The sequence below is a fragment of the Psammomys obesus genome, unplaced genomic scaffold (genome assembly GCF_907164565.1).
Source record: "Psammomys obesus unplaced genomic scaffold, mPsaObe1.curated_primary_1811, whole genome shotgun sequence".
In the NCBI taxonomy this organism is placed as follows: Eukaryota; Metazoa; Chordata; class Mammalia; order Rodentia; family Muridae; genus Psammomys; species Psammomys obesus.
Window position 1 is genome coordinate 474513 of NW_026585687.1, and position 20851 is coordinate 495363.

The 20851-nt window shown below is 41.0% G+C and overlaps 1 long non-coding RNA gene across 4 annotated transcripts in view; it reads right to left on the bottom strand.

The window, feature by feature from the left end:
* Window positions 1-1677: 1677 nt before the first annotated feature.
* Window positions 1678-20851, bottom strand: part of LOC129665613 (uncharacterized) — a 49347-nt gene continuing 30173 nt past the window's right edge. For all 4 annotated transcript variants that reach the window (XR_008718399.1, XR_008718400.1, XR_008718398.1 and 1 more), the window contains one exon: window positions 1678-2179. This is a non-coding gene — a long non-coding RNA (uncharacterized LOC129665613). The remainder of the gene's footprint in view (window positions 2180-20851) is intronic.

Genomic DNA, 20851 nt, shown 5'->3' on the forward strand with positions numbered 1-20851 from the left:
TAATAATAATAATAATAATAATAATAATAATAATAATAATAGTAAAAATGTTAATAAAATAGTCATAAATTTAAAAATTACAAAGGATAAAATCTAGAGCATTTAAAAAATATTCTTTTGATGGGACAAATTATCCAGCCAGCAAATGAACTGAACGCATACACAAATGGCCGGTATTTGAAAATGCGCTTTGAGACTGTGACTATTATCAAAACAAACAAACAAACAAACAAACAAACACTCAAGCAAGCAAACCAACCAACCAGCTGAAGCCAGCAAAGATGCAGGGAAAAGGAAGCTTTTATTAACTGTTGGAATGAGTATTGACTGGCACAGCTGCTCTGGAAGTCAATGTAGAATCCTGGAAAGATGAAAAGTAGTGTTTTGCCCAAGTCTCAGGGACCCCAAAGACCACCAAAGAGCCTAAGCTCATGCAAATTCAGGAGGGTCTTTTCTTGCAAGCATGACCTCAGGCCCATACCCTCACCAGACTCAGTGGTTCTTGAGTGTAGAGCCCTGAGCTCAGGGGGAGGAGGGTTTTTATTTAGGGTTACAACAACGTTGGGAAATTTCAGCTTTGTAGGCAGTTTTATGAAAGACTGATATTTAGCAAATATCAGATGTCTGGAGAAAATTGTTTGCCGGGAGGGCCAAGCCAAACGGTAATTGTTTTACTCACCCTATTGTAAAGAACACCTGGGCGAATTCCAGGTCTTCACTGATTAGCCTTTGCTAAGGGTGATGGTTAAATATTACTGGGTTTTCTCCAGGCTGTTCCTTGGGTAGGGGACTCCCCTATCTTCTTTCTGGAATTAGTGACCTATGGCCTAGTTCCTGCGACTGGTGACTTTTGGGGCCTGGTTCTTTCAGTAGAATTATCAAGCCTCTTATATGCTTGTAATCCCAGCACTCAGAAAGCAGAGGCAGGCAGCGTTTTGTGAATTTGAGGCCAGCCTGGTCTACATAGAGAGTTCCATGACAGCCAGGGCTGGTGAAGACAGGACTTTTAAAAGTGCCATCTTCAGCTACACTTGGGAGCTTAAATTCAAGGCCAGCCTGGATACACAAGACACTGTCTCAAACAACAACAGGAACACCACCAGTACGTGATCAATGTGTTCATTTCCTTAATACTTCGAAACAAGTTGTGTGCTATAAGAAATAATAAACTGGGGCGTAGTAGTCATTATGGTGAGCTTAAGCAAACACCTCAAAACAGAAACACAGATTTATAATGTATAAGAAACATCCAAGAATAGAGAAGAAAGCCCTTGGGCGCTAAAAACAAAGAAATCAAAGCGGGCACAGGAAAGCAGGAGCAAGAAATGTGGCCAGACAATCACAAGGGGAGTTTGGGGAGGAAGGGCTACCTACAGGAGACAAGACAGCTATCCAGAAAGAAAGTGATGATTCACAGCCCCCTACCACCACATAAAAGTGTCTTTTCCTATCACTACCACCGTTGTGTGCTGAATCTCTCCCAGGCCAAGAGATGAGAAGATGCTGTACTGCTACTGCGTCTTGCCTTCCCTTAGTATCCTTTTTGTCCACTGATTTTATATATTAGCTCTTTAAGACCGTACTTACTCAGGCTTTGTTATTTACATGGAAAGCAAGTCAGGTTTGTTAGGATTTTGCAGAGAAGTTACGTGGCAGGTTCACAAATCACGCCACAGGACTGTTTCCATGTGGGAGGTTTATTAAGAGAAGAGGAAAGGGGTCACAGAGACCTTCTCTGGGTAGCGCAAGAGAGGGGGTGGGTGGTGGGAGTTCTGTTATAAGGTGACCCAGAGCATGTGCAGGTGGGTTCAGGTGGTCCGCAGGTGGTCCATAGATGGAGTCACAGATGCCTGATGTCTGGTTTACCAGGTCCCTTGGGGCTGGCTGTAGAGATGCCTGCTTATGGATGCCAATAAAGTTCTTCTTGAATTGTTAGTGATACATTTTATCATGAAAGTTTTATTTTAGGGGAACAGACAGAAAAAAAGTTTTCTTTTTAAGTTATATATTTAAATACATTTTAAAAGACTGTAGTATTAAAAAATTACTGCAGCCAGGCATGGTGGTACAAGCCTTTAATCACAGTACTCTGGAGGCAGAAGCAGGCAATTCTCTGAGTTTGAGGACAGCCTCAAAGTCAATGCAGGATATCCAGGAATAAACAGAGAAAACTTGTCTCCTAAAAGAAAACAAAGAAACAATAAAATTAATACAACTCTTATTTTTCAATTTCATAGTCTGAATAAAATTATTAACAATCATTACATCCTCAATTATTCTTTTAGTTTTCTTAAGTTTCTGGTCCTTTTGGCAGGTAAAGCATAGTTTAGACAAAATAGTATTATCATGAAGACCAGTCATAAAAACAAAGGAGTTCAGAAAGAAAAGGTTAAAATGTCTATATAGCAGGCTGAAAAGATGGCTCAGTGGTGAAGAGTACTGGCTGCTCTTCCATAGGTCCTGAGCTCAATTCCCAGCAAACACATCATAACCATCCCTAGTGGAGTCTGATTCCCTCTTCTGGTGTGAATGGAAACAGAACACTCTTATACATAAAACAAATACATTTTAACATATCTATATAGGAACCAGTGAGATGGCTCAGTAAGGTAAAAGTGCCTGCCATGCAAGACTGACCATCAGAGCTGAATCTGTGCATCCAAAAGCTATCAGGATGTTGTGCCCTGAGATTTATATTTTTATATCGCCTAATGTTGGGATCCGTAAGCAAGCATCTCTATGGCCAGCCCCAAGAGACCTGACGAAATGGATATCTGGCATCTATGAGGCCACCTAGAAGACACCTGGCTGGTCAACTGGAACCAACTGTGCATGCTTGGGGTCACCTTATAAGAGAACTTGAAGCTCATCCTCTCTCCCTCTTTCTCTCCTGCCCCATCCAGAGATGGACTCTGCAACCCCTTTCCTTTCCTTTAATAAACCTTCCATATGGAACAGGTTGCGTGGCCTGATTTGAGAACCTACTGTAAAACTCTCACTCTGCACTATATCTATCATTGGTGCATTGGCCGGGAATATGTTCAGCCCAGTGGGAACACTGCATGGGGAGTGCTGGGACTCCACTGGGGCTGCTGGAGACCTATTTTATTCCAAATCTGCCCGTGAACCTCACTTTCCAGCAACCAGATCACTACTGCAACATAACACCAGCTAAATTGGTGGGTCCCCCCTGTTGGTCAGCATAAACTTTTCTCTTGGTAAGGGAGGACTGACTGTTGAGAATCTCAATACCCTTTGGAGCAGGGGCCCCCACAACCACGGTCTTTCTTGGCTGTGGTTGGCCCCTTTTGCTGTACCTCCATTTCCATTAGGGTCCCACTTTCCCTTGGGAGAGCCTCCCACTTGTGCACGGTCTGTTCTTCCCCTCTCTTGCTTGCTCAGGGAAGTCCTAGCCCTCGGTGGGTTGAACTCTCCTGCCGTGTCCCCGGGCATCTGCACCCTGATCTCTGGCCAAAAGGTGACGAGCTATTGGATCAGGTAGGACCTCTTGTCTGAGTCACACTTTGCCTTTGGGACGCCTTTGGAAGGTCACTGACTTCTCTGCCTCCCAAAGGAAAACACCCAGATGACCATTCCTCCAGTGTCCCCACTGAGTTTTCTTCTGTAGAATTTTCAAACATTACACATCGAGCCTCAATTAAAGGCCTCTAAGCTCACATGACTCTGTAATAAGACCTGGCCTGCATATTTTTAAGTAAGGGTTCACATTAAATCCCAATATTTTACGGGATCTTATTTACTGCCAGAAATCTGGTAAATGGAAGGATGTACCATATGTTCAAGATTTCTCTCTTCTCTGCTCTAAACCTTCTCTCTGCTCTTCCTGTACTCCTATCCAACTTCTTCTAGCTATAAAGTCTCAACTTCAAGAGGTATCTACTTTTGACCCTGCAGATGAACCTCCACCCTGCTGTTCTCAACCTCCAGCTTCTCTAAAATCCTCACCACCTCCGGTGTCTTCTCCCTACTTTCATACTCCAGTTTCTTCCTCTTCAACTTCTCCAGAATCTTTACAACCTCTGGCGTCTTCCCCCTCCTCTTTCCTTCGGCTTCTCCAAAATCCTCACCTCCTTCCCCGGCAATAGGCTGTCCTAGTCAGCTCACTATGGCAACCACTTTCACCTCACCAACAATTATTAGCCCCCCTGCTACCAGTTCTCACTCTCTAGCAAAGTCCGCTCCAGGAGGTCATTCAGGACAGAAAAGAAAACCCGTCTCAATTCCTAGAGTGCCTTACAAAGGCCTTTTTACAACACACTAATCTAGATCCCGAAAGTACAGAGAGCAGACAACTACTAATGACCTATTTTTTCTCCCAAAGGTTCCCCAACATCAGGGCTAAGTTTAAATCCTTGGAGAAAAGACCTCTGACTCCACAGGCAGAAGTCTTAGTGCTGGCCTTTAAGGTGTACCACGGGAGAGCTGAAAAAGCCCGCAAGCAAAAATACCAAATGCTGGCGGAGGGCATCTAGCCAGCCTCAGCTATGAAGCAGGCTCCCTTGCCTCCTAAGGCATGACACAAAGCTTGCCAGTGTCCTCTCTCCTCCTCCTAGCTACCCTACCTACCAGTTCTGATAGGTTGCTTCCTTTACCAGCCTCTCAAGTGGACTCCCAAGTCTGGGATGCCCAAAACCCCTCTGTGGTGAGACACCATTCCCCTGTAGTCATTCAGCTACAGAACCACACCTGGTATATTGCCCAGGCTCCATAACAACTTCCTCTCAAGAGTCTTAGAGGACTTATGCCTATTATCACTGAGCTTCTAAGAAAAAACTCCTTCGCCCCACTTCCTCTCCTTTTAACACCCCTATACTTGCAGTTACAAAGCCCAATGGAGCCTATCACCTGCTTCAAGACCTCCGGCTTCTCAAATCTGCAGTTGTCCCCCTTCACCCTGTTGTCGCCAATCCCATTTCTCAGTTCTCAGCCAATCCCATTTCTCAGTTCTCTCTATTCCTTTAGACACCCACTCACAAAATATCTTTGCCTTTACCTGGACTGACCCTGAAACCCTTGTTTCTACTCAGCTAACTTGGACTGTTCTACCCCAGGGATTCTACCCCTTTTTGGCCAAGCTCTAGCTTCTGATTGATTCTCCTTATCTCTCCCTAAATCTACAGTCAATCCCTACAAGTTAGCCAAAATAACACTTCTGCTCATCTAAATTTCCTATCCAGGAGTGGCTATCGGGTATCATCCTCTAAGGTCCAATTATCCCCATCTGAGATCACTTACCTGGAACTAACAATAACACCAACACACAAGGGCATCACCCTAGATAGAAAAGACCTAATATGCACCAGATCCCATTATAGATGGTTGTGAGCTACCATGTGGTTTCTGAGAATTGAACTCAGGACCTTTAGAAGAGCAGCCAGTGCTCTTAACCTCTGAGCTATCTTTCCAGCCCTCTTAATATTTAAAACTTTCTTCCTTGACCTAACTCTGACTATTCCCCATCTCACTCTTGCACTGAAACTTTAGAGAAACTATTGTCACCCCCCCCCCCACATACAGAAGAGCACATTGCCTCAGATCATCTATACCTGCTATACAGATAGCAGCTCCTTTGTACATGAGGGAGCTCAAAAAGTAGGCTATGCCATAGTGTCAGATACCAAGGTGCTTGAGGTACAAGTCCTCCATGCCCACACCACTAATCAACAGGTCACAGTAATAGCTTTTCCTGCACCTTCCACTTGGCCCAGGGACAATCCCTTACTATCTATACAGACTCTAAATACGTCTTTCATATTCTTCTCTCCCATGCTGCCATCTGGACAGAGTGTGGGTTACTTACAGCAAAGGGAGGATCTGTATCCAATGCAGGCCAAATTATGGCCATGCTGGAAGCCTCCCACCTTCCCACAGCCATCAGAATAGTCCACTGCCGGTCCCACTGGACAGACGATTCCATAGTTTCCAAAGGAAATAACCGGGCTGAAGAGGCAGCTAAGGCTCCAGCCCTTAAAGGCCTAGACTCATCTCACTCACCGCAAAACATCCTTACACTACAACCCACATCTCCCTTAACATCTCCTGAAACTCGTCAGATGCTGTCCTATCTACACTAGTTCTTTCATCCTATCAGTCAAGCACTGTCTAACTTTGTCACGGCTCACGTGAAGCCTACCCCTGAGTACTTGCATTTCCTAAAAACCATTATTGCCCCTTGTAAGAATTGCCAGACCTCAGATCCTAACTCAGGATATCGTACCTCGCCTTTCCCTACCCACCAGACTAGAGGCTCTCTCCCTGGTACTGACTGGCAACTTGATTTTATTCACATGTCAGCAGTGTCCGGTATCTCCTGGTCTTGGTGGACACTTTCTCAGGATGGATGGAGGCTTTTCGAGCTACTAACAAAAGAGCTCAGTTTCTGATCTCTTTCTCCATGAGATTATCCCACGTTTTGAAATTCTTCCCTCCCTCCAGTCAGAAAATGGTCTTGAGTTCATTTCTTATGTTTCCCAGACCTTATCTAAAGCTCTTAATATTCCTTGCTATTTTCATATCTCATACCATCCCCAGTCTTTAGGAAAGATAGAACGAACTAACTAACCAATCCTTAAAAATTATTCTTGTTAAACTATCACATGAACTTCACCATGACTGGGTAAAACTCCTCCCTCTTGGCCCTTTTCAGGCTACGAGCTCTCCATAAAAAAACCTCTATTTCACCTTTTGAGCTCATGGGTGGGAGACCGGTCCTAAGTCCTGGTCATTCAGCGAAATCCTCGCCTCTCCCTGACCACCTACTTACTCCCTTACTCTGTCATCTCTGTTCTCGTCTATGGGTCTTTACTGACCACTGTTTACCACGGCCATACACTAACCCCTGTCCATCTCCTATTAACATTGGGTGCCAGGTCCTTCTCTCTCCTCCAAAGTTCCCCAACTCTTTCTTCTAAATGGCAGGGTCCTTTCCAGGTGATTCTTGTGAGCTCCACAGCTGCTAAGCTTGAGGGCTTCCCTCACTGGATTCATCTATCACAACTGAAGCCTTTTAGCCTCTCTCCTCAAGATAATGCTCCCTCCTACATATCAATTCCAACTGGACCCTGCTTCCTCAAGCTCCAAAAGAAGCCAAGATCAACCACCTTGTCTCCGGTTCCAGAAAAATGAGGCCTCACTACAGGAGCTGTGTTTCACCCTACTGGATTGGATACGTATTTTTCCTCCTCGGCCTCTTGCCTATTTCTGTCCAAGGTAATTCCTATATACGGAGATTCAAGGTTCAAGAAACTGTCATTGATAATAAGGAGTCTCTCCAAACAGGGTCGGGAAATTGCTCCATGGGAGGCTGCCAGGAACCGATTGAAATAGCCATCACCCCTACATCTATCCCTCCTCTCTTATGCGATAGAATTTGTTTGCTTCCTCTTTGATCAAACAAAGGATCATTGCAAAAAAATGGCCGGACAGGTATGGAGGCTGCCCACACTAGTCTTGCCATATCCACGCACCAGCACAGAAGAAGCTCCATCACCTGCACAAAACGACTCTCTACTTATACGCCCAAGACTCGTGGGATCCCAGATGGGAAGCAGGTGTCATTGGAAAACTCTTCCGCCACTACAAACCTGATTTACCAATAAGTACTACCCATATCCAAAGAAAATATGTCCCAATCCCTGGGGATGGGAGAAGTAGAGAAGATAATTAAACAATCCTCTAAGGTCATTACCTCTCTATCATCCCCTCCTAAATGGTAGAAACCTGTCATTTCATCTCCTACTTCAGACCCTGACCTTGGCCTACAAGCAGCTTAATGGGACCCAGCCGGGACATTGCTGGCTGTGTGTCCCACCTGGGACCAACTCAGAACTACTGCTGACAGCTTCTCTGGTGACTCTGTCCAGTAGCCTTACTTCACCATTCACTAACTGCCCTGACTCTGATGTTGCCACAACCCCCTACCTTTTTCATATTACCCTCTTTGGGATGGCAAGATGTTTCAAGGAATCCGGGACACACTCTGTATGAACGCTAAGTTCCTTATATTGTAATAAAACTATAATCCTTAATACCTCATCTAAACCCTAATGCCCTACTGCTAATAATACCTCAGTTCTTTCTTGCACTCAGGTCTACCATCGTCTGCCTGCTGTTTGGTCAGAAGTTTGCATGCTGGTACTCCTCTTCCACGAGCTGGGAGTGATAAATGAAAAGGAGCCTCTATCAATCCCAGTTGTGGACTCAGTAGCTGCCCAGCAGGATAAGAGGGCAATTTAAATTTTGCCTATCTTGGCTGTTGCAGGAATTACGGCAGCTGTCGGGACCTGGACAGCAGGACCAGCCACTTCACTAAATTTTATTATCAGCTTTCTTCCCAGTTCATCCAGGACCTCCAGCAAGTGGCTCAGACAATACTAATTCTCCAAGGACGGATTGACTAGTTGGTAACTGATGTTGACTGGATCTCCTCACAGGTAAAAAAAAAAAAAAAAAAAACAAAAAAAAGGTGGCCTTTGCATCTTCCTCCAGGAGAAATGCAGGTAGGCAGCCATGGCTTCTTGAGGCAGCTGCGGGAACAGCGTCCCCTTTGGCTGCATTTGAAACAGTCACCTAACCCAATTGATTATTGGCTATACCCTGGTGGGATGGGTTATTACAGACCTCTTGTTTTGTGTTCGGGAATGCCACCAGCCTCAGAGCAGTATCCAAGGTCTAGAGCATAGGTTTTATAGGTTTTGCTGTAGATGAGCCTTTCAGGAAGGCTGTTCTCTTATTATTTTTAACAAACCCTATATGGTGACTCAGGGACCATCCTCAGTTGTTTCTTTTTTCTTTTTCTTTTAATTTTTATTAATTACACTTTATTCACTTTGTATCCCTCCTGTAGCTCCTTCCCTCCTCCCTTCCAAATCATTCCCTTCCTCCCCCTTCCTCAAGCATGCCCATCCCAAAGTCCACCGATAGGGAAGGTCTTCCTTTCCTTCCTTCTGATCCTAGTCTATTAGGTCTCATCAGGAGTGGCTGCATAATCTTTTTCTGTAGCCTGCTAAGTCTGCTCCCCCCCTTCGGGGAAGGTGATGAAAGAGCAGGCCAATCAGTTCATGTCAGAGACAGTCCCTGTTTCCATTACTATAAAACCCAACTGGACACTAAACTGCCATGGGCAGTTATCTTCATGCATGGTCCTTGGCTGGAGTATCAGTCTCAGAAAAAACCACTATGCCCGGATTTTTGGTTCTGTTGCTCTCCTTGTGGAGCTCCTGTCCTCTCCAGATCTTATTATTTCCCACTTCTTTCATAAGATTACCAGCACTCTGCCCAAAGGTTGCCCATAAGTCTCACCATCTGCTTTGACACCTGCAGGGTAGAGACTTTCAGAGGCCCTCTGTGGCAGGTTCCTGAGTTGTTCCCTGCTTTCTCCTTCTTCTGATGTCCACCCTCTTTGCCTTTCTGAATGGAGATTGAGCATTTTAGCCAGAGTCCTCTTTGATTAGTTTCTTTGTGTGTACAGATTTTAGTTGGTTTATCTTATAGTATGTATCTAAAATCCACTTCTGAGTGAGTATATACCCTGTGTGTCTTTCTGCTTCTAGGATACCTCACTTAGGATGATCTTTTCCAGTTTTTTACAAAGATGCCAAAACCAAACAATTGGAAAAAAGGATAAGCATTTTCAACAAATGGTGCTGGTCTAACTGGATGTCTACATGCATATAAATGCAAAGAGACCTATATTTATCACCCTGCACAAAACTAAAGTCCATGTGGATCAAAGAGCTCAATATAAAAACAAACACAATAAACCTAGAAGAAAAAGTGGGGAAGAGCCTTGAACTCATTGGGACAGGAGACAACCACCTGAACAGAACACCAACAGCACAGGCTCTAAGATCAACAGTCAATAAATGGGACCTCATGGAACTGAAAAGCTTCTGTAAAGCAAAGGACACAGTCGTCAGAATAAAACGACAGCCTACAGATTTGGAAAGGATCTTCTCCAACCCTACATGTGACAGAGGGCTAATATCCAGTATGTATAAAGAACTCAAGAAGTTAAACAGCAACAAATCAAGTAATCCAATTAAAAAAAATGGAGTACAGAGGTAAACAGAGAATTCTCAGTAGAAGACTATCGAATGGCAGAGAAACACTTAAAGAAATGTTCAATGTCATTAGTCATCAGGCAAATGCAAATCAAAACAACCCTAAGATTTCATCTTACACCCATCAGAATGGCTAAGATCAAAAATTCAAGTGACACCACATGCTGGAGAGGATATGAAGATAAGGGAACCCTCCTTCATTGTTGGTGGGAATGTAAACTTGTACAACCACTTTGGTAATAAATCTGGTGCTTTCGCAGACAATTATGAATGGTGCTACCTCAAGATCCAGCTATACCACTCCTAGGCATATATCCAAAAGAGGCTCAAGTACACAATAATGACATTTGCTCAACCATGTTTGTATCAGCCTTATTTGTAATAGCCAGAAGTTGGAAACAACTGAGATGCCCCACAACTGAAGAATGGATGCAGAAATTGTGGTAAATCTACACAATGGAGTATTACTCAGCAATAAAAAACAAGGAAATCATGAAATTTGCAGGTAAATGGTGGGAACTGTAAAAGATCATCCTGAGAGAGTTAACCCAGAAGTAAAGACACACAGGATATATACTAACTCATAAGTGGATATTAGACATATAATATAGGATAAACGTACTAAAATCAGCTGTTTATTAAAGATGGCAGTGAGACCATGTTAGCATCTGTAGGACTATAAATATATTCTTGGACATGTTGGAGGACTTGATAACCTATGAGATGACTAACTATTAACTTGCATTCACTAACCATTATATATTAGGACTTTAGGTTTTGTCCCTGTTAAGTTGTAGCCTTGTAAGTCATAAACATAGTCCATTAAAGTGGAAGCATAACAGTTTTTTGTATGATTTAGGATATGAAGAGTTTATAGCTTATAAAAGTCTAAGGCTATACCATAGATCAATAATACCATTTTTAGAAAACAAAACCAAGCATATTTTAACCTTTTGATAGTAAATATATAGCAGAATGGCCATGTTTTAACATAAAATACCTCTACAATTAATAGATCTTAATTTAGAATATTCGTAAAAACCTGTAGGTAGTAGCCCCTGAGTTATTCGTTTTAAAACCAACAATATCTTGGAAAAGTATAAAGCAATTTTAAAATTATACTTGAATTTATTATATCAAATCCATTAGCCATAAAGCCTAGTGGTGAATCTTGATCATAGGCAGCTCATGGTAGGAGAAATAGTATTTATTAATTTAGGAATTGATCAAGACATAGGCAGTTAGAGGTATATTTTAAATTAACTTAATTTGAATAGACCTTTATAACTTTGAAATTTTATAAAAATCCATACCAAATTAAAATGAGAGTTGTTACTTTTCTAGTCTAAAAGGAGATAAATGTAAGCCAATGAGAAAGTTATATAAATTGTTAGGTAAAAATTTGGAGCATTTAAAAAAATAATATATATATTAAGAGCAGAGTGTACAGAAATCAGGAAGAAAAGATTTTTTTTTAAAGCTTGGAAGTAGCATCTTAGTGGTCAGTGTTTGTGCACAGCTTGGAGAGTTGCAGGAATGGGGGAGGGGCAAGCGCAGTGCGCGGCTTCTCCATTTTAAAATCAATATGGCGGCTCAGCTACCGATGTGCTGTGTGCGGCTTTGGTGGCATGGGGAGACCAGGTGCTTGCTGGTGGGATGGCTGTCCCAGCCTGGTTTAAAACTCTCTGTGTGGGCGTGGCATGGAAGTCAGCACAACTGAAAACTCTTCCTGCAAGCTGGCCTCTAGCTTCAGGTGATCCCCGAAAATTTAAAAATTTGCCCAGGGAGCCAGAGGCACCTGGTGCAATTTAAAGCACTCTGCGTGTGCATAGAGTTCCCTGTACTGGCTTAACTAAAAGCAGGCTCTGTCTGTCTGAAGAGGCTTGCCAGCAGATTTAGCCTCCCCAGCAGGAAAGGTGTGCAAGCTAAGGGCAACTGAGAGAAAGTAAAGAAAAAGTAAAGAGAAAGTAAAGAAGAAGAACAAATCTTTTGCAAGCATTCATGGTCCAAAAGAAGTTTGTTTGATTAAAAAGATCCTGGCGTGACTAGAACGTGTGATATCAAGAGAGCACCTTCCATTTCAGAGCACCAATATTGGGACCAAATAAGACAATGATGAAGTGGACAATGGATTTTGTATGAGAGAGGTTTATCAGATGGAGATGAAGAGAGGGGGAGAGGGAGAGAGTGAGACATGATAGGGGGAAGAGAGAAAGGGGAGCCCCAACAGAGAGAGAGAGGAGAGGGAAGAGCCAAGAGAGAGACAAAGTGGGGGTTGATTCTTTTAGGGAGCAATGGAACCGCGCCTGGCTGGCAAAACATTATGACATCGTATGTTGTTAGGCAACCCAGAAGCAGGATGCCAACATAATACTAACACCTAGCACATAAGTTGGTATGTAGACATACATGTAGGCAAAGCAATTATATACCCGAAATAAAATAAATTTAAAGTCTACTTGGCAGCGGTGGTATATGCTTTTAATCCCAACACTCTAGAGGGAGAGTGAAGCAGTTCTCTGAGTTTGAGGCCAGCCTGATCTAGAGAGTTAGATCCAGGACAGCCAAGATAAACAGAGAGACCCTGTCTCAAAGAAAAAAAGTAAATGAAATTTAAAAACAAAGTGGAGAGCAATAGATGAAGACACCCGAACTCAACCTCTGACCTCCACATGTACTGAATCCAGAGGTTAAGCGTAAGTTCAAAGCTGCTCCTTCCTAAGAGTGACATCAAGGATTTAGTATAAGTGAAACAAACAGACAAACCAAAAATTCTCGCACTAGTTGAAGTCCTCTGAAATCACTAAATGAACAAAGTAGAGCATACCTATAAACCCTAAAAACACTGGAAGAGGCGCTAGTCAAAATTACTACAATGAGCTGGGTATGGTTCATCTAGCCTCCATCTCCGCGGGCCTTGGCTACTGGTGATTTCTAGGCTGTACTACAGGGTAAGACCCTGTCTCAGAAACACTACAACATATTACCTAAAAATTTCAGGTTTCAGCAAACTCTGCAAGGAAATAGGAGGATGGGATTTCTATAAGGAGCAGCAACCTCAGCAATAGAAAATGAGTTCAGAGAACCATTTACACAGGAAGTCTGGCACTGCTGATGAGAACAGGTGCTAGAAGCAGGTTTGGACATGAACCTCAAAAGCTCTGAGCTCTGTCCTTGGCCAAAAGCTAGGAAATGTCCTTGCTCCTGTCTTGCCTGGAGGCCAGAAATGCAAAAATGACCACTGTCATAAGAGCAAGGAAAAAAAAAAAATCTATGAACGTCAGCAGTTAAAGAACAGCCATCACAACTCTCCACACAAAAGTATGACCACCGAATCTGCAGGCAATGATGACGTTAATGTTTACTGAATTCAGACAACTGGAAGTGATTCATTGGAAAACATGTTATCCTAGTTTGGTTAACAGAGAAAGATCAGAAGCCCATTTACCTACTGTAGAAACCACATCCATAACATAAAGTCTTCCACTATCACAACAAATCACCAGGCTTAGTCTCATTTAGACAAGAGCTCTTCAGGCAAGCCTGGTGCCATTTTATGTGCATATGTGTTCATATGTAGGCACATGTATGAGTGTGGAGGCTAGAGGTTGAAGTCAATCACTCTCAACCTTATTTTTTGAGACAAGGACTCAGAGCAGTTGGAGTTCAATACTTGGCTAGGCTGGCTGGCCACTGAGCTCCAGTAATCCACTTGTCTCTGACACCCTTCCCTTAACTGCTGGAGTGACAGTTGCTTGCCACTGGGCCCAGAGTTTAGGTACTTGTTGCAGATCAAACTCAGGTGCTTGTACTCATGCTACAAGCAATTTACCACTGGGACATTTCTCCAGCCCCTTCCCAATATGCTGTCATGATAAAAACTGCCCAAGGTTCAGTGATTAAGAAAGATTGCTTTTCTGGCAGAAGACTGGGTTTCAGCTCCCAGAAGCCACATCCAGCAGCTCTAACTGACGCTAAATGTCCTTTGTCACACATTCATCATTGTGCTATTGTAGCACTCTAGTAGTGATACTAGAGAAAGAGAAGGAAAGGCGACCACAGCTAAGAGTATACACATTTAAAAGAAACCACAGAAATGCTTTAAGTCTAAAACATTTCTCTTAAGATTATAACAAGGCAAAGAAGTCCTTTACCACAGTTCTAAAACAGTGGTGCTTCTAGTCCATGCAATAAGGTTTGAAAATATAACAGGAGAACGGAGATGGGGAGAAGTAGCAGAAGACTGATCAGAATGGAAGGCACAGACACCACTGTCTAAATAAACCATCCCAAGGAAACTTAGGTGCCATGGGTGTGATACCAACCATCTGATGCCATGGTAGCAACTGCAAAACCTATACTAAAGAACCAAGAGTTCCGTTAGCCCAGGCCCATGGTTTAGTATTGCCGGAGTAATCCCACTTTTATGGCTTTGTCATCAGATACTATAATTTGTCTAGAGCAAATGAATGAGGTTTTATAAGTCATAACCCCTTGAGTTTTAAAACTAACAATATAGAATAATATAAAGCAATTTCAAAATTACATTTGGGGTGACAGCTAGCACAAACTCCAGGATTCTGATTGAACAATGATGTGTGCTTAAGTTGGCCATGCTACAAATAAGTTAGGAGACCTTAGGGGTGTTCTGTATCTGTCTCTGAACTGTCTGGTTGAAGGACATGATTGTCCAGTAGAAAAACAAAAAACCAGGAGAAAGGTATGTTTGCAGTGTTGGTTCAAAGAACAGTCTTCTGGCTTAACTTCGAAAAACTCTCACTGGCTTTCATAAGATCAAAGGGAAATTCTACATCCTGATCCTAGAATGGCTTTTATGTGTGGTGTTTTCAAGTGTTACTAACTTGCATTTGTTTATACTTTATCCTAAAATAGAGAATAGTACAAAAATTGCTCTGATTGATAAGCACATGTAGTTTCAAAGTACCAAATACCCACGTCTCTCCATACTGAGGCCTGAAACTGACCATGTTTTATGTCTGCTAGGCAAACAGTCTATCACTGACCTATGTCCCCAGCACTCAACATTCATGTTGTGACAAGTTTAGTTGCACATAATCCTAACAATGGGGAGGTAGAAGCAGGATCGCTCCAAGTTTGGGGACTACTAAATCTGTGTGGGGAAGACTCCACACAGCCAAGACCAACAAGATTTTGTTTCAAACAAAAATGAAAGACACGGATCTTATTGATACTACTTGTTCTTAGCCAGAGCCTACTCCTGACCTCAAATCCTTCTAAGACCACTCCATGGTTGTTGTCTTTTTTTCTTGCTTTGTCTGTACCTGCTCGTCTCATCTCAATCTGTGTTCTACCGGGAGAGCAATATCCTTATCGGCTTATTTTATATTCGAACACTGGTGGTACCATCTGAGAATGTTATAGGACCTTTCAGAGGTAGAACATTGGTAGAGATATGTCACTAGGGGCAAGATTGATGTTTTCTACTCTGGCCTCTCTTCCTGTTTTCGCTCAGCTTGCCACACCCGATGCCATGAATCCTTGTCTTTTCTGGTGTATTTCCTGCCTGCCATGACTATGAGGGACTGTATCCTTTGGAAGATATAAAGAAATAAAACCTATAGCTGCAGGTAAGACTAAACCTGGGCAAAATGAATACCAAATATAATGGTATACAGCAGATTGAGGATGAAATGCTTACTCAGTGAACAATCTGGTCCAACCTAGGGGGTAATTGGTAGGAAGTATAGTAACAGCAGCCTCGAAACATCTTCAGACAATTCCAAAACACAGCGATAGAAATGGAGTACTGGATAAGAGACATATTATCAACTATGATATCCAAGATACTTGGGCTGCTATTTTCCCTTTTTATAAAAGACAATCAAGGGACAAATTATCAGTTATTTGGAAATGGTCACTCTCATTACACTACACAAAACAGTGTGATAAGATAGGAATAAGCTTCAGAGGTAAGCACCCTGAAGAGAGCTTGGATGTTGTAGGCAACGGGCAGGAACAAGCTGAAGCCATAGGGATCACAGAGCAGGCACCCAATTAATGTCTGTTGATGGTTCATTTTTTCATGCAACAAAACATTTAATGAAGCCTACAATGAGCACCGGATTAGGCACTGTGAATACAAAGATGGATAAGGCACCTCCTTGCCCTTAAGGATTGAGTGTGACAGATGAGAGCCATAGCCCCGGACAATGATAATACATCTGCTAAATGTTGTATTATCATCCATCTGAGTAGGATTTCTTCAAAGGAGAAATCTATGTTGCTCTAGATACTCTATGTTACTGCTGGATACATGAAGTCCTCCTGCTCACCAAGGTCTGCTGTTGTTTCTTCCTCTTATGAGTTGACTATCCCAATAACCAGCAATTAATGCTGTAATTTTAGAGCGCCTGTACTATTCTTGATGAATATCTTCATGAAAGACCTGAAAATTAAACATGGTATGATGAAACCAAGGTTTGTCGTATTATGTTAATAGTCATAACATAGCTAGTTAGCAGATAGAATTAGGTTTCAGGTAAGTTGTGATAATTTTAAAAACAGGCTTTTCTGTGTTTATACAAAAACTTTATTCAGTGGTAACACAAATTTTCAACAGCATTTAACTTATAACAAAGAACAAAGGCAGCACATTACTATTAGAAGCATGCGTGGAAGAATCATCTAGTTTCCTACATGGACTGGAGGAAGAAAAATATCTAAAGTGACATCACCCTAGTGTATCATTGACAACCACTGATGATTTAAAAGATATAGTAGTAGTTAACTTTCTTTTAATCCCTGTCGTTGTCAATACCATTATTAACAGCAACCTTCACAAACATAGGAATTCATTTTTTCCTTGCTTCTTCTAAAGCCTTTACATAAACACTAACTAATCCTAACTATTGAAAAAAAATTACTTTAGAAAACATGGAAGCAAAGAACAAGTTAGTGAATTTCAAGGTGCAAACTGTAGAATGACCATTTTCCTGCATAGCTTAGGGCTTCCTTTCCCAAATATTCCCTTTAAGCCTTCCAAGTTAGTGTTTAACATAGACCCTCATTAAAAAAAAAAAAAAAAAAAAAAAAAAAAAGCTATCTACTTAGGTATAATTGTCCTGGTCATAAATCCATTATATGAACCCTAAAGATGAATACTATAGGTCTTAAGTAGAAAAAAAGTTTATATTTGTTGTTGTTGTTTGTTTGATGTGGGGCCTTCTTATAAAATCCAGATTGGTCTCAAGGTCAAGATGCTTTTCTTATGTGAGCATCGCGAATGCTGGGATTACCAGAAAGAACAGACTGGGTATTTTTCATTATTATAAATATTTGATGTTTGAAAGTGAAACAATAAACATTTTGAAATCGCTAAATAATGAAAAACTAAGATTATTCCTTCAAAAGCTTTCAAATGTTATATGAAACAGTAAGAAAATTGTGGAGAAACACTGACAGAGAAAATAGAGTGGAATGGATGAAAATAACCCAGAATTCAGGAATGCTAGTATTTCAATGATTCACTAAGAATCAGCAGGGTGCTGGTGCCAAGAATTTAATGTATTCTCTTGAAAAGAAATTACCTCTAGGGAAAGAGAGAGACAGACAGGCAGAGAATAAATATCCAAATTCTACAAGACTCAAACTAAGGTACTACTCTTAGCAAAATTCATAGCCTGATTTCATAAGCTGCTTATGTGTTCTGTAATTCAGAAGTCTATCTCCATGTTTTTGACAGAAAAATCCTTCCCTGTTCTATGCCTGTAAAATTCTCTGGTAATACATCATAGTGTTCCTCTATATATCCCATAACAAAATTTTCAGTCAGCCTTTAAGGTTTAATTCATAGATATCAGTTACCTGGACTTCTGGCATCTTTGAAATTACTAAAATGATTTATCCTCTGATATATATCGCTTTTTGTATATATCCTCCCTCAAGAGTGTGTGTGTGTGTGTGTGTGTATATATATATATATATATATATATACCAAATTTCTATAATTATCTATATAATATATGCGAATAATTCAATATCTTGATTGCTCAGAGGAAAACTAAAGATTCAGGAGAAAAAAAAGCTAATAAATGAGTTAAAGATGTAGAAAACATTTTTAGCTCAACATTACAAAGAGGTCTGAGGGGGAGAAAGAGACTTTTAAAAAGCCCCTCCCGCATCTTGCAAATGAAGTTACTGATAAATTAAAAGGTATTTGACAGTGTGATGAATGAACTTAGGTTGCGGATTGAGATTATAGTCTAACCACCAATTTGAAGTAGAAGACTCCTTTTTATTTATATTTGATAAATCAGTTTTTTCACTTTGTAATCGAGCTGTAGTCCCCTCTCAATCCCACCCTCTGTCTCTCATGTCCTCCCATGCCCCTCCCCAGAAATAAAAGACTCTTAAGTTCTTCTTATCCTTAAAATTTGAAATTGATAACCCATCAATAGTCATCTCAGATGAACAGTAGCTCCCATAGTTGTAATAATGTCTGAAGGTTAATTCTCACTCATTTTGAACAAAAATTAAAACTTGCAATATAACCTATTTTCTGGTCATCGTCTTGTGACCCAAACTTTAGATAAGGGCATAAAATCCTTCAAAACGCATTCAAGGCCAAAAATATCAGGATATAAATTTTGTCCACAATCTGCCACTTAAATCTTTAAATCTTCCTTCAGAACCACTGATTAACATTTGCAAAAATGACACCACCTAGCCTAGTATTAATCTTTCTCCCCTTCTGGTTTTTTTTTCTTTCTTTTTTTTTTTTTTTTTTGTTTTGTTTTTTTTGTTGTTTGTTTTTTCTTTGAGACAGGGTTTGTCTGTATAGCTCTGTTTTGGATCTCATTCGGTGTAGATCAGACTAACCTTAGATCAAATTTATAGTTAGCTTCTCCAAAAATAAAATATACAGGTGGAATTAAATCATCTTCCTATCTTTTTCTCAGTGCTAGGGATTGATCCTGCATAAGACACACACAATGAAAGTTCTCTACCAAGGTACAGCAACAGCCTCAAAAATGCCATTACCTGAAATCCCCAGAACTCCTGAGTTTGTTTTCTACGTGTAAATTAGATAAAATTATAGAGTCTACTCTTTCTGTTTCACCAAATTCTTATAATTAAAAGTGAAGTCTATGAGGAGCGAGGTCAAAGTATGCTCTGCTATTAGTTAGTTACCTATGAAACCTCTCTGGGATGCCTCAACAGGTTGTGATGGTAATGATTAAATGGGAACATGTCGAGTAGGGGCACAATAAAAGTATCATTTGCAAAGTGAGACCTTCAAAGAGGTTAAAGAGTCAAGTGGACTTTCAAGATTAAGGTGTGCAAGTACAGCACTTGCCTCCCGTGTGCAAGGTCCTGGGTTAAAACTTGAGCATTGCAACACACCCTAGCTATAGGAAAGGGCAGCACCACATTATGCATTCACAATACAAATAAGTTCAAATGTAAAAGCTTCAACATTAATTATCACAGTAAATGTCGGTGAAAAGGAAAGTATGTTATAATCAAACATATATGGGAAACAACACTACTGATAAAATGTAGCATGGTACACAACCATGAGGTATCTTAGAAGAGTACCATAGTAGAGAGACGTAACAAAAGGTGAGCAAATGAGGAAGAAAAAATGTGGACAGTGGTCAGTCCCTCACTTTGATTAAAAAACAGAATTCAATCCATGATTGAATATACAGCCAAAAAGGTAAAACATGACACACAAATCTGGTCAGGATAGTAAAGCTGTCACAGTCAAAGATATTGAAAAGAGAATTCTACAAAGGGCAAAAAGAAACACCTTATGTTTGGTGGGTTTTCAATAAGAGAACTAGCGGATCCTCAGGGTAAGTCATGCACACTAGAAAAAGAGAAGAACATCCTCAAACTGCTCAAGGAAAAAAAAAAAAAAAAAAGAGACAATTGCAAGTGCTATGCCCAGAATAACTGTCCTTCTTGAATAAAGAGAAACTAACAGAGAATAAATATCCAAAGAAAAGTTCAAAAAAAAAACCAAAAGAGATGAGAATTCCATAGTAGCAAGTTAACTAAAAAAGAAAGACCTCCAGGATACTAGACAACAATTCAAATGCACATGAAACATAAACAGCACCAGTCAAGCTAATAACATTGTTTTGTTGTTGTTGTTTAATAATTTCTTGAAGTACAACTACTATATGGAATAATTTGAAAACCATGGTTTTTCGTTGTTAGTGTTGCTTTTGTTTTTTCAAGACAAGGTTTCTCTTTGTAGTCCTGGCTGTGCTGTATCTTGCTCTATAGATCAGGCTGGCCTGAAACCCAGAGATCCTCCTCCTGCCTCTTCCTCCCAAGTCCTAGGATTAAAGGCGTATGCTGCTACCTCCATCACCACCATGTTTAAATGTAACTTATATACTATGAAGACTGCAAAAGTTGGGAAGGAAATGGAGACACAGTGAACAACAATAATTTCAAGGTGAAAAAATTAATTATAATACAGTAGTAGGCATTCGGAGGGGGTAACATATGAGAGAAAGGTCTACAAAAGAAATCCAGGATAGCGTAGGCTGTGAGAAACCTGTACTGAAAACCAAAGGAGAGAGGGGTGGGGGAGAGAAAGAGAGAGGCAGAGAGAAAGAAAGGGAGAGACAGAAAACAGTGCACTGAAGATAACATTTTAGCAACACAAGGAGTGTGAGGAAGGAGGGAGATTTAAGTTGAACCTTATGAGTCAGTACATCAAACACTGAACAGACAGAGCAAGACCTGACAGTATCAAAGTGACAAATAAACAT